The sequence below is a fragment of the Corvus moneduloides genome, chromosome Z (genome assembly GCF_009650955.1).
Source record: "Corvus moneduloides isolate bCorMon1 chromosome Z, bCorMon1.pri, whole genome shotgun sequence".
Classification (NCBI taxonomy): domain Eukaryota; kingdom Metazoa; phylum Chordata; class Aves; order Passeriformes; family Corvidae; genus Corvus; species Corvus moneduloides.
In genome coordinates, this window is record NC_045511.1 from 1 (window position 1) to 12,345 (window position 12,345).

Genomic DNA, 12,345 nt, shown 5'->3' on the forward strand with positions numbered 1-12,345 from the left:
TAAGAACAAGGACAAAGAACAATGCTGTAACACAGCCACCATATACACTTACTCTGCAAACACAAACGGTGACCGACCTTCATGCGGGAACCCCCTCACCCTGTATGGGGCGCTCTGCCAAAGATTTAATCCTTCTGCATGTGCAAGAAAGCGATGACAGAAGTCAAAGGGCTGCACGAGAACTTAACAGCTCCAGCCATCTTGTGTCAATCTAGGAATATCATCTAGAGGCCAAACTACACCCTACATTACAGATTTAAAGGCCTTGGGCTTTGTTCTATTACACCTATATGCCAGGGTATGCAACAGGGCAGAGCAGCTGCGGGCCAAACCCACGCAGGCACCCATGACACAGGAGATGACAAACAAGGGGATGCAACAAGGAGAGAAAACTCTGGGCTAGATGATCACAAGGACCGAGCAAACGAGGAATGAGATGACCTAGGTGAGACCGACGGGGAGCCAAGGAGGTTGCACGAACCCTGGCAGAAGAGGATCATAACAGAAGGACTTATTCCAAGAACTGCAAAGATGGATGCCCGAGAATTGGACGGGTGGAATCCTCTAGCTATCTTCGCATTCTTACAAGTCCTCATGCCCTATAATGGATCGTTGCAGTGCACAGCTGTCGATGCAGCTCAGAACAAGACCTGAAAAGACACCCGACTCAATGTCGCTGAAGAGAGACGTGATGCTGATGCACCTCCAAGCTCACGAGTCAAAGGATCAATGGTATCGGCACCGCACTGAGGAACACCAAGAACAGAGATGCTAAGAATAATGCCCAGCGTTTGCAATAAGCATCTCAAAGGGCTAAGGCAAAAGACCTGCGACACAAGATGCGCAAAAGACAGAGAACGCACAATAGACTAGTGACATGTACCGGGACCGCTCTGCCCTGCGCACCTCGGCACCGTGATCAAATCCAAGACTTTTGCTTTACGGGGCCTAAGGGGCCCCTTCTTGGGTATCCCCACCTCCAAATCTGACTCAAAAATACCTCCCGGTGAGTCCCAACTCGACACCCCGCTTTCACCCCCTCTGTGGGTCGCAGGCCTCGACTTATCTCCTGGATGTCTGAGGATATCAGTCTGCCTCGGGTGCAAAAGAAGGCCACCTTGCCAGGCGGGAACCTCATGTCTTCATCGGGCTGGTTATCTCTTGGTCAGCTACAATAAACAAAAGCAAACGAACATCAGTGCATGACCTTAGTGGCACCTCAACCAAAACCCATCAGTTCTGCCACTCACCGTCTCCTACGAAGGCCGTGGTCCTCGGGCCGCACGCTTTGGCCAAGCTCCGAGGCCAACACCATCGCCATCATCGCAGGGTATACCTGGGTTAAGAGGAGACAAGGTGATGCGGCATCGCCTAAACTTGAGGGGGCCCTCGCTCCTCCCTCCCTCCGCAACTCACTGCAAGTCCTCGGCCGTTGCCGAAGGCTTCCCGGACGGTACCGTCACGTGGAAAAGCTAAAGGCTTCGTCGCAGAGTCCCTTAATACTTCTGGAGGGCTCACGAGGGCGGCAAGCCAGGTCTGTCAGCCGGTGGCGAGGGGTTTTGGCATACTACAAGCGGACTATCTAAAACACACAAATGACAACGGATGCTTAGAGCTGTACTAGAACTTGGCACCCAAGGAATAACAAGTGGTTCTTACCACCAGGGACTTCTTACCTCGTTCACTTGACCTCGACTGCTGAGATCTGGCTTTATCTCCTCCTAAGAACAAGGACAAAGAACAACGCTGTAACACAGCCACCATATACACTTGCTCTGCAAACACAAACGGTGACCGACCTTCCTGCGGGAACCCCCTCACCCTGTATGGGGCGCTCTGCCACGGATTCTAATCCGTCTGCATGTGCAAGAAAGCGATGACAGAAGTCAAAGGGCTGCACGAGAACTTAACAGCTCCAGCCATCTTGTGTCAATCTAGGAATATCATCTAGAGGCCAAACTACACCCTACATTACAGACTTAAAGGCCTTGGGCCTTGTTCTAATACACCTATATGCCAGGGTATACAGCAGGGCAGAGCAGCTCTAGGCCAAACCCATGCAGGCACTCGTGACAGAGGAGATGACAAACAAGAGGATGCCAAGAGGAGAGAGAACTCTCGGCGGAAAGCATGACTGCAAGCACATCGAAGGGCTAAGGCAAAAGACCTGTGACACAAGACACCCAAAAGACACGGCGTACACAATAGACAAGCGACGCAACATGCACTGGGACTGCTCTGCCCTGCGCACCTCAGCACTGTGATCAAACGTGAGAGTTTTCCATTATGCGGGCTAAGGCGCCCCTTCTTGGGTATCCCCATCTCCAAAGCTGACTCAAAACTCCCTCCCAGAGAGCCCCGACCCGACACGCCGCTTTCATTCCCTCCGTGGGTCATATCCCTCAACTTATCTCTCGGACGTCTGGGGATGTGAATCTTCCTGGGGAGCAAAAGAAGGCCGCCTCCCGCCGTCCCAGAAGCTCCTGCCATTGCCAGGCTGTTGTCTCTCAGTCAGCTACAATAAAGAAAACCGAACATCAGTACACGAGCTTAGTGGCACATCGGCCAAAACCCAACAATTCCACTACTCACTGTCTCCTAAAAAGGCCAGGGTCCTCGGGCCGCACGCTTCGGCCAAGCTCCGAGGCCAACGCCGTCATCACAGGGTATACCTGGGTTGAGTGGAGACGAGCTAATGTGGCATTACTGAAACTTGAGTGGGCCCTCGCTCCTCCTCCCTCCATCCCTCCCTCCCTCCCGCCCCGACTTGCCGCAACTCCTCGGCCGTTGCCAAAGGCCACCCGGACAGTACCTTCACATGGAAAAGGTAAAGGCTTCGTCGCTGAGTCCCATGATACTTGCAGAGGACTCACGAGGGCGGTGAGACACATCCGTCGGCCGGTCAGTGAGGGGTTTTGGTGTACTACAAGTGGACCGCCTGAAACACACGAATGACAATGGATGCTTAGAGCTGTACCGGAACTTGACACCCAAGGAATAACAAGTGGTTCTTACCACCAGGGACTTCTTACCTCGTTCACTTGACCTCGACTGCTGAGATCTGGCTTTATCTCCTCCTAAGAACAAGGACAAAGAACAATGCTGTAACACAGCCACCATATACACTTACTCTGCAAACACAAACGGTGACCGACCTTCATGCGGGAACCCCCTCACCCTGTATGGGGCGCTCTGCCAAGGATTTAATCCTTCTGCATGTGCAAGAAAGTGATGACAGAAGTCAAAGGGCTGCACGAGAACTTAACAGCTCCAGCCATCTTGTGTCAATCTAGGAACATCATCTAGAGGCCAAACTACACTCTACATTACAGATTTAAAGGCCTTGGGCTTTGTTCTATTACACCTATATGCCAGGGTATGCAACAGGGCAGAGCAGCTGCGAGCCAACCCCACGCAGGCACCCGTGACACAGGAGATGACAAACAAGGGGATGCAACAAGGAGAGAAAACTCTGGGCTAGATGATCACAAGGACCGAGCAAATGAGGAATGAGATGACCTAGGCGAGACCGACGGGGAGCCAAGGAGGTTGCACGAACCCTGGCAGAAGAGGATCATAACAGAAGGACTTATTCCAAGAACTGCAAAGATGGATGCCCGAGAATTGGACGGGTGGAATCCTCTAGCTATCTTCGCATTCTTACAAGTCCTCATGCCCTATAATGGATCGTTGCAGTGCACAGCTGTCGATGCAGCTCAGAACAAGACCTGAAAAGACACCCGACTCAATGTCGCTGAAGAGAGACGTGATGCTGATGCACCTCCAAGCTCACGAGTCAAAGGATCAATGGTATCGGCACTGCACTGAGGAACACCAAGAACAGAGATGCTAAGAATAATGCCCAGCGTTTGCAATAAGCATCTCAAAGGGCTAAGGCAAAAGACCTGCGACACAAGATGCGCAAAAGACAGAGAACGCACAATAGACTAGTGACATGTACCGGGACCGCTCTGCCCTGCGCACCTCGGCATCGTGATCAAATCCAAGACTTTTGCTTTATGGGGCCTAAGGGGCCCCTTCTTGGGTATCCCCACCTCCAAATCTGACTCAAAAATACCTCCCGGTGAGTCCCAACTCGACACCCCGCTTTCACCCCCTCTGTGGGTCGCAGGCCTCGACTTATCTCCTGGATGTCTGAGGATATCAGTCTGCCTTGGGTGCAAAAGAAGGCCACCTTGCCAGGCGGGAACCTCATGTCTTCATCGGGCTGGTTATCTCTTGGTCAGCTACAGTAAACAAAAGCAAAAAACATCAGTGCATGAACTTAGTGGAACCTCCGCCAAAACCCATCAGTTCTGCCACTCACCGTCTCCTAAGAAGGCCGTGGTCCTCGGGCCGCACGCTTTGGCCAAGCTCCGAGGCCAACACCATCGCCATCATCGCAGGGTATACCTGGGTTAAGAGGAGACAAGGTGATGCGGCATCGCCAAAACTTGAGGGGGCCCTCGCTCCTCCCTCCCTCCGCAACTCACTGCAAGTCCTCGGCCGTTGCCGAAGGCTTCCCGGACGGTACCTTCACATGGAAAAGCTAAAGGCTTCGTCGCAGAGTCCCTTAATACCTCTGTGGGTCGCAGGCCTCGACTTATCTCCTGGATGTCAGGGGATGTCAATCTGCCTAGGGTGTAAAAGAAGGCCGCCTCACCATGCAGGCAGCTTGTGCCTTCACCGGGCTGGTTATCTCTTGGTCAGCTATAATAAACAAAAGCAAAAAACATCAGTGCATGAACTTAGTGGCACCTCAGCCGAAACCTGTCAATTCTGCCCCTCACCGTCTCCTAACAGGAGATGACAAACAAGACGATGCCAAGAGGAGAGAGAACTCTCGGCGGAAAGCATGACTGCAAGCACATCGAAGGGCTAAGGTAAAAGACCTGTGACACAAGACACCCAAAAGACACAATATACAATAGACAAGTGACCCAACATGCACTGGGACCGCTCTGCCCTGTGCACCTCAGCATTGTGATCAAATGTGAGACTTTCCCATTATGCGGGCTAAGGGGCCACTTCTTGGGTATCCCCATCTCCAAAGCTGACTCAAAACTCTGTCCCAGAGAGCCCCAACTCGATACTCCGCTTTCATCCCCTTGACTTATCTCTTAGACATCTGGGGATGTGAATCCACCTGGAACGCAAAAGAAGACCGCCTCACCATCCTGGAAGCTCCTGCCCTCGCCAGGCTGTTTGCTCTTAGATGGCTACAATAAAGAAAACCAAACATCAGTACAGGAACTTTGTCGCACACTGGCCAAACCCAACAATTCTGCTACTCACCATTTCCTAAGAAAGCCAGTGTCCTCGGGCCGCATGCTTTGGCCAAGCTTGGAGACCGACGCTGTCATCACAGGGTATACCCGGGTTAAGAGGAGACGAGGTGATGCGGCACTGCTGAAACCTGAGTGGACCCTCGCTCCTCCTCCCTCCCTCCCTCCCCGACTTGCCGCAACTCCTCGGCCGTTGCCAAAGGCTACCCGGTGGTACCTTCGAATGGAAAATATAATGACTTCAGTGCCGAGTCCTGTAATACTTCCAGAGGGCTCACGAGGGCGGCAAACCGGGTCCGTCGGCTGGTTGGCGAGGGGTTTCAGCGTAATACAAGGGGACCGCCTGAAACACACAAATGACAATGGATGCTTAGAGCTGTACCAGAACTTGACACCCAAGGAATAACAACTTTTTCTTTCCACCGGTCACCGCTTACCTTGCTCACTTCACCTTGACTGCTACTATCTGGCTTTACCTCCTAAAAATAAAGACGCAGAACACTGCTGTAACACAGCCACCATTTACATGTGCCATACAAAGACAAACTGTGACTAACTTCCCTGCAGGAGCCCCCTCACCCCGTATAGGGCGCCCTGCCATGGATTTAACCCTTCCGCATCTGCAAGAAAGTGATGACGAAAGCCAAAGTGCTGCACGAGAACTTAACAGCTACAGCCATCCTGTGTCAATCACGGAATGCCGTCTAGAGGTCAAACTACACCCTACATTACAAATTTCATGTCCCGGGGCCCTGTCCTATTACACTTATAGGCCAGGCTATGCAGCAGGGCAGAGCAGCTCCAGGCTAAACCCATGCAGGCACCCGTGATACAGCAAATAAACAAGGGGACGTGATGAGGAGAGAAAACTCTCAGCAAGAAGAACAACCGCAAGCACATCGAAGGGCTAAGGCAGATGACACAAGATGCCCAAAGGACGGAGAACGCACAATAGACAAGTAACATGACATGCACCATGATTCCTCTGCTCTGCACATTTTAGCATTGCGAACAAAAGTGAGAATTCCCCTTTATGGGGACTAAGGGGCCCCTTCTTGGGTATCCCCGTCTCCAAAGCCGACTCAAAAATTCCTCCTGGCGAGTCCCGACCCAAGACCCCGCTTTCATCCCCTCTGTGGGTCTTAGCCCTCGACTTATCTTTCTGAAGCCCGGGGCTGCGAATCCTCCTCGCGCGCAAAAGAAGGCTGCCTCGCCCTCCAGGAAGCTCCTGCCATCATCGGGCTGTTGTCTCTTGGGCGGCTGCAATAGAAAAAAAACCAAACTTCAAGGCCTGAACTTAGTGGCATATGGGCCAAAACCCTACGGTTCCTGTACTCACCGTCTCCTAAGATGGCAGGGGTTCTCGGGCCGCACGCTTCGGCCACGCTGCGAGGCCGACGCTGCCGTTGCAGGGTACACCCGAGTTAAGAGGAGACGAGCTGATGTAGCATTGCGGAAACTTGAGTGGACCCTCGCTCCTCCGTCCCTCCCTGACTCACCCCACCTCCTCGGCCATGGCCAAAGGCAACACGGCGAGCACCTTCAAATGGAAAAAGTAATGGTTTCGTCTCAGAGTCCCATGATACTTGGGGAGGGCTAACGAGGGCAGTGAGCCGAGTACGTCAGCTGGGCGGTGAGGGGGTTCGGCATAATACCAGTGGACCGCCTAAAATGCACAAATAACAAGGGATGTTAAGAGCTGCACCAGAACCTGGCACCCAAGCAAGAACAACTTTTTCTTTGCGCCCATCACTGCTTACCTCACTCGCTTGACATTGACTGCTGCTATCTGGCTTTACCTCCTAAAAATGAAGACAGAGAACTCGGCTGTAACATAGCCACCATTCACGCTTGCCCTGCAAACACAAACGGCGACTGACCTTCCTGCAGGAACCCCCTCAGTCGGTATGGGGGCGCTCTGCCACGGAGTTAATCCATCTGCCTCTGAAAGAAAGCGATGACAAAAGTTCAAAGGGTCGCATGAGAACTTAACAGCTCCAGCCATCCTGTGCCCAACCAGGAATACCACCGAGAGGCCAAACTACACCCCACATTACAAATGTCAAGTCCCTGGGCTTTGTCCTATTGCACCTGTACACCAGTCTATGCAGCAGTGCAGAGCAGCTCCGGGCCAAATAGGTGCAGGCAGCCGTGACACGGGACATGACAAACCAGGGGGTGCAACAAGGAGAGAAAACTCTCACCAAGAATGACCGCAGGCACCTCAAAGGGCTAAGGCAAAAGACATGACACACGAGATGCCCAAAAGACACAGAACACACGATAGACAAGCGACACGACACCCACCGGGACTGCTCTGCCTTGTGCACCTCAGCGCCGTGATCAAAAGTGAGACTGTCCCTTTATGGGGACTAAAGGGCCTCTTCTTGGGTATCCCCATCTCCAAAGCCGACTCAAAAATCCCTCCTGGCGAGTCCCGACCCAAGACCCCACTTTCATCCCCTCTGTGGGTCTTAGCCCTCGACTCATCTCTCAGAAGCCCAGGCTGCGAATCCTCCTCGGGCGCAAAAGAAGGCCTCCTCGCCGTCCGGGAACCTCCTGTCGTCATCGGGCTGTTGTCTCTTGGGCGGCTGCGATAGAAAAAAAACCAAACTTTAAGGCCTGAACTTAGTGGCACGTGGGCCAAAACCCTACGGTTCCTGTACTCACCATCTCCTAAGATGGCAGGGGTTCTCAGGCCACACGCTTTGGCCATGCTTCGAGGCTGACGCTGCCGTGGCAGGGTTCACCTGAGTTAAGAGGAGACAAGGTGATGTGCCATTGCAGAAACTTGAGTGGACCCTCGCTACACCCTCCCTCCCCTCCCTGACTCACCCCACCTCCTCGGCCATTGCCAAAGGCAACACAGAGAGCACCTTCAAATGGAAAAGGTAACGGCTTCTTCTCAGAGTCCAGTGATACTTGGGGAGGGCTCACAAGGAGAGCGAGCCGGGTACGTCAGCTGGTCGGTGAGGGGGTTTGGCATAATACAAATGGACCGCCTAAAACGCACAAATTGACTTTGGATGTTAAGAGCTGCGCCGGAACTTGGCACCCAAGCAATAACAACATTTTCTTTCCACCCGTCACTGCTTACCTCACTCACTTGACATTGACTGCTGGTATCTGGCTTTACCTCCTAAAAATAAAACCAGAGAACTAGGCTGTAACATAGCCACCATTTACACTTGCCCTGCCAAAACAAACAGTGAGTCACCTTCCTGCAGGAAGCCCCTCTCCCAGTGTGGGGTGCTCTGCCACAGAGTTAATCCATCTGCATCTGAAAGAAAGTGATGACAAAAGTCAGAGTCCTGCACGATAACTTAGCAGCTCCAGCCACCTTGTGTCAATCTAACAATACAATCTAGAGTCCAACTACAGCCTACATTACAAATTTTAAGTCCCCAGGCCTTGTCCTATCACACCTATACTCCAGACTATGCAGCAGGGCAGAGCAGCTCCGGGCCAAACCCACGTAGGCCCCAGCGACAACAGGAGATGACAAACAAGGGGGAGCAACAAGGAGAGAAAATTCACTGCAAGAAGAATGACCACAAAGGCACCTCAAAGGGCTAAGGAAAATGATGTGCAACGTGAAATGCCCAAAAGACACAGAAGACACGATAGACGAGTAAGGCAACACACACTGGACTGCTCTGCCGTACGCGCCTCAGCATTGTGATCAAAAGTGAGACTTTCCCATTATGTGGCCTAAGGGGCCCTTTCTTGGACAGCCCCATCTCCAGAGCTAATTCAAAAATCCCTCTGGGCGACTCCTGACCAGGCACCCCGCTCTCATCCCCTCTGTGGGGCATAGCCCTCAACTTATCTGTCAGATGTCCAGGCATGCAAATCTGCATCAGGTGTGAGAGAAGGCCGCCTCACCATCTGGGAAGTTCCAGCCATCGCTGGGCCATTGTCTCTTAGTCGGCTACCATAAAGAGAACCAAACATTAAGGGGTGAACTTAGTGGCATGTCGGCCAAAACCCAACAATTTCTCTACTCACCGTCTACTAAGAGGGCCGGGCTCCTCGGGGCCCCACGCTTCGGCCATGCTCCAAGACTAACGCCGTCATCGCGGCGCATACCTAAGATAAGAGGAGACAAGGCACTGTGGCACCACTGAAACTTTAACAGACCCTGGCTCCTCCTCCCTCCCTCCCTGACTCACCGCACCTCCTCAGCCATTGCCTTCACATGGAAAAGGTCAAGGCTTCATCGCAGAGTCCCGTGATACTTGTGGAGGGCTCACAAAGACGGCAAGCGGGGTACGTCGGCCAGTAGGCGAGGGGGTACAGCGTAATACAAGTGGACCTCCTAAAACACACAAATGACAATGGATGTTAAGAGCTGCACCAGAACCTGGCACCCAACCAATAACAACTTTTTCTTTCTGCCTGTCACCGCTTACCTCACTCACTTGACCTTGACTGCTGAGATGTGGCTTTACCTCCTAAAAATGAAGACAGAGAACTAGGCTGTAACATAGCCACCATTTACCCTTGCCCTACAAACACAAACGGTGACTCACCTTCCCATGGGAACCTGCTCACCCGGTGTGGGGCGCTCTGCCGTGGATTTAATCCATCTGCATCTGAAAGATAGTGATGACAAAAGTCAAAGTGCTGCAGGAGAACTTAACAGCTCCAGCCATCCTGTGTCAATCTAGGAATGCCATCTAGAGGCCAAACTACACTCTACACTACAAATTTCAAGTCCCCGGGCCTTGTCCTATTACATCCATACACCAGGCTGTGCAGCAGGGCAGAGCAGCTCCGGGACAAACCCGAGCAGGCACCCGTGACACAGGAGATGACAAACAAGGGGATGCAACAAGGAGAGAAAACTCTGGGCTAGATGATCACAAGGACCAAGAGAATGAGGAATTAGATGACCTAGGCAAGACCGATGGTGAGCGAACGAGGCTCCAAGAACCCTGGCAGAAGAGGACGCTAACAGAAAGACTTAATCCAAGAACCGCAAAGACAGATGCCCGAGAATTGGACGGGTGGAATCCTCTAGGTATCTTCGCATTCTTACAAGTCCTCATGCCCTATAATGGATCGTTGCAGTGCACAGCTGTCAATGCAGCTCAGAACAAGACCTGAAAAGACACCCGACTCAACATTGCTAAAGAGATGCAATTCTGAATGAAGTTCCAAGCTCAAGAGTCAAAGGATCGATGGTATCAGCACCACACTGAGGAACACCAAGAGCAGAGATGCTAAGAATAATGCCCAGCGTTTGCAATAAACAGCTCAAAGGGCTAAGACAAAACACCTGTGACACGAGATGCCCAAAAGACAGAACACACAACAGACACGTGACATGTACCAGGACTGCTCTGCCCGGCACACCTGGGCATTGAGAGCAAAATCAAGGTTTTCCCTTTATGTTGGCCTAAGGGGCCCCTTCTTGGGTATCCCCGTCTCCAAACCTGACTCAAAAATCCCTCCTGGCGAGTCCCAGCTCAACACCCTGCCGTCACCCCCTCTGTGGGTCACAAGCCCTCAACTTATCTCTCTGAAGCCCAGGCTGCGAATCCTCCTCGGGCGCAAAAGAAGGCCTCCTCGCCGCCGGGGAAGCTCCTGCCGTCATCGGGCTGTTGTCTCTTGGGCGGCTGTGATTAAAAAAAAAAACACTAAACTTCAAGGCCTGAACTTAGTGGCACGTGGGCCAAAACCCTACGGTTCCTGTACTCACCTTCTCCTAAGATGGCAGGGGTTCTCAGGCCGCATGCTTCGACCACGCTTCGAGGCAGACGCCATCGTCGCAGGGTACACCCGAGTTAAGAGGAGACAAGGTGATGTAGCATTGCAGAAACTTGAGTGGACCCTCGCTCCACCCTCCCTCCCTGACTCACTCCACCTCCTCGGCCATTGTGAAAGGCAACACAGAGAGCACCTTCAAATGGAAAAGGTAACGGCTTCTTCTCAGAGTCCAGCGATACTTTGGGAGGGCTCACGAGGGCAGCGAGCCGGGTATGTCAGCTGGGCGGTGAGGGGGTTCGGCATAATACGACTGGACCGCCTAAAACACACAAATGACAATGGATGCTAAGAGCTTCACCAGAACTTGGCACCCAAGCAATTACAACTTTTTCTTTGCGCCCATCACTGCTTACCTCGCTCACTTGACATTGACTGCTGGTATCTGGCTTTACCTCCTAAAAATAAGAACAGAGAACTAGGCTGTAACAGTCACCATTCACACTTGCCCCGCAAACACAAACGGCGACTGACCTTCCTGCAGGAACCCCCTCAGCCGGTATGGAGGCGCTCTGCCACAGAGTTACTCCATCTGCCTCTGAAAGAAAGCGATGACAAAAGTTCAAAGGGTCGCATGAGAACTTAACAGCTCCAGCCATCCTGTGCCCAACCAGGAATACCACCGAGAGGCCAAACTACACCCCACATTACAAATGTCAAGTCCCTGGGCTTTGTCCTATTGCACCTGTACACCAGTCTATGCAGCAGTGCAGAGCAGCTCCGGGCCAAATAGGTGCAGGCAGCCGTGACACGGGATATGACAAACCAGGGGGTGCAACAAGGAGAGAAAACTCTCACCAAGAATGACCGCAGGCACCTCAAAGGGCTAAGGCAAAAGACATGACACACGAGATGCCCAAAAGACACAGAACACACGATAGACAAGTGACACGACACCCACCGGGACTGCTCTGCCCTGTGCACCTCAGCACTGTGATCAAAAGTGAGACTGTCCCTTTATGGGGACTAAGGGGCCCCTTCTTGTGTATCCCCGTCTCCAAAGCCGACTCAAAAATCCCTCCTGGCGAGTCCCGACCCAAGATCCCGCTTTCATCCCCTCTGTGGGTCTTAGCCCTCGACTTATCTCTCTGAAGCCCAAGCTGCGAATCCTCCTCGGGCGCAAAAGAAGGCCTCCTTGCCATCTGGGAAGCTCCTGCCGTCATCGGGCTGTTGTCTCTTGGGCGGCTGCGATAAAAAAAACCACTAAACTTCAAGGCCTGAACTTAGTGGCACGTGGGCCAAAACCCTACGGTTCCTGTACTCACCGTCTCCTAAGACGGCAGGGGTTCTC

General features: G+C 52.6%; 2 long non-coding RNA genes across 3 annotated transcripts; both read right to left on the reverse strand.

The window, feature by feature from the left end:
* Positions 1–1,258: 1,258 nt before the first annotated feature.
* On the reverse strand, positions 1,259–3,314 carry LOC116437641. 2 transcript variants are annotated; one of them, XR_004237402.1, is made up of 7 exons: positions 3,178–3,314; positions 3,033–3,077; positions 2,813–2,938; positions 2,593–2,672; positions 1,677–2,515; positions 1,417–1,582; positions 1,259–1,336 (listed from the first exon to the last, which is right to left on the reverse strand). It is a non-coding gene; the product is annotated as an uncharacterized LOC116437641 (long non-coding RNA). The 2 variants fall into 2 exon arrangements; XR_004237401.1 differs by lacking the exon at positions 3,178–3,314 and having other exon boundaries at positions 3,033–3,171.
* A 4,371-nt stretch (positions 3,315–7,685) lies between these two features.
* Positions 7,686–9,595, reverse strand: LOC116437643. The gene is made up of 5 exons (XR_004237404.1): positions 9,463–9,595; positions 9,294–9,374; positions 8,121–9,216; positions 7,956–8,035; positions 7,686–7,876 (listed from the first exon to the last, which is right to left on the reverse strand). It is a non-coding gene; the product is annotated as an uncharacterized LOC116437643 (long non-coding RNA).
* Positions 9,596–12,345: the final 2,750 nt, after the last annotated feature.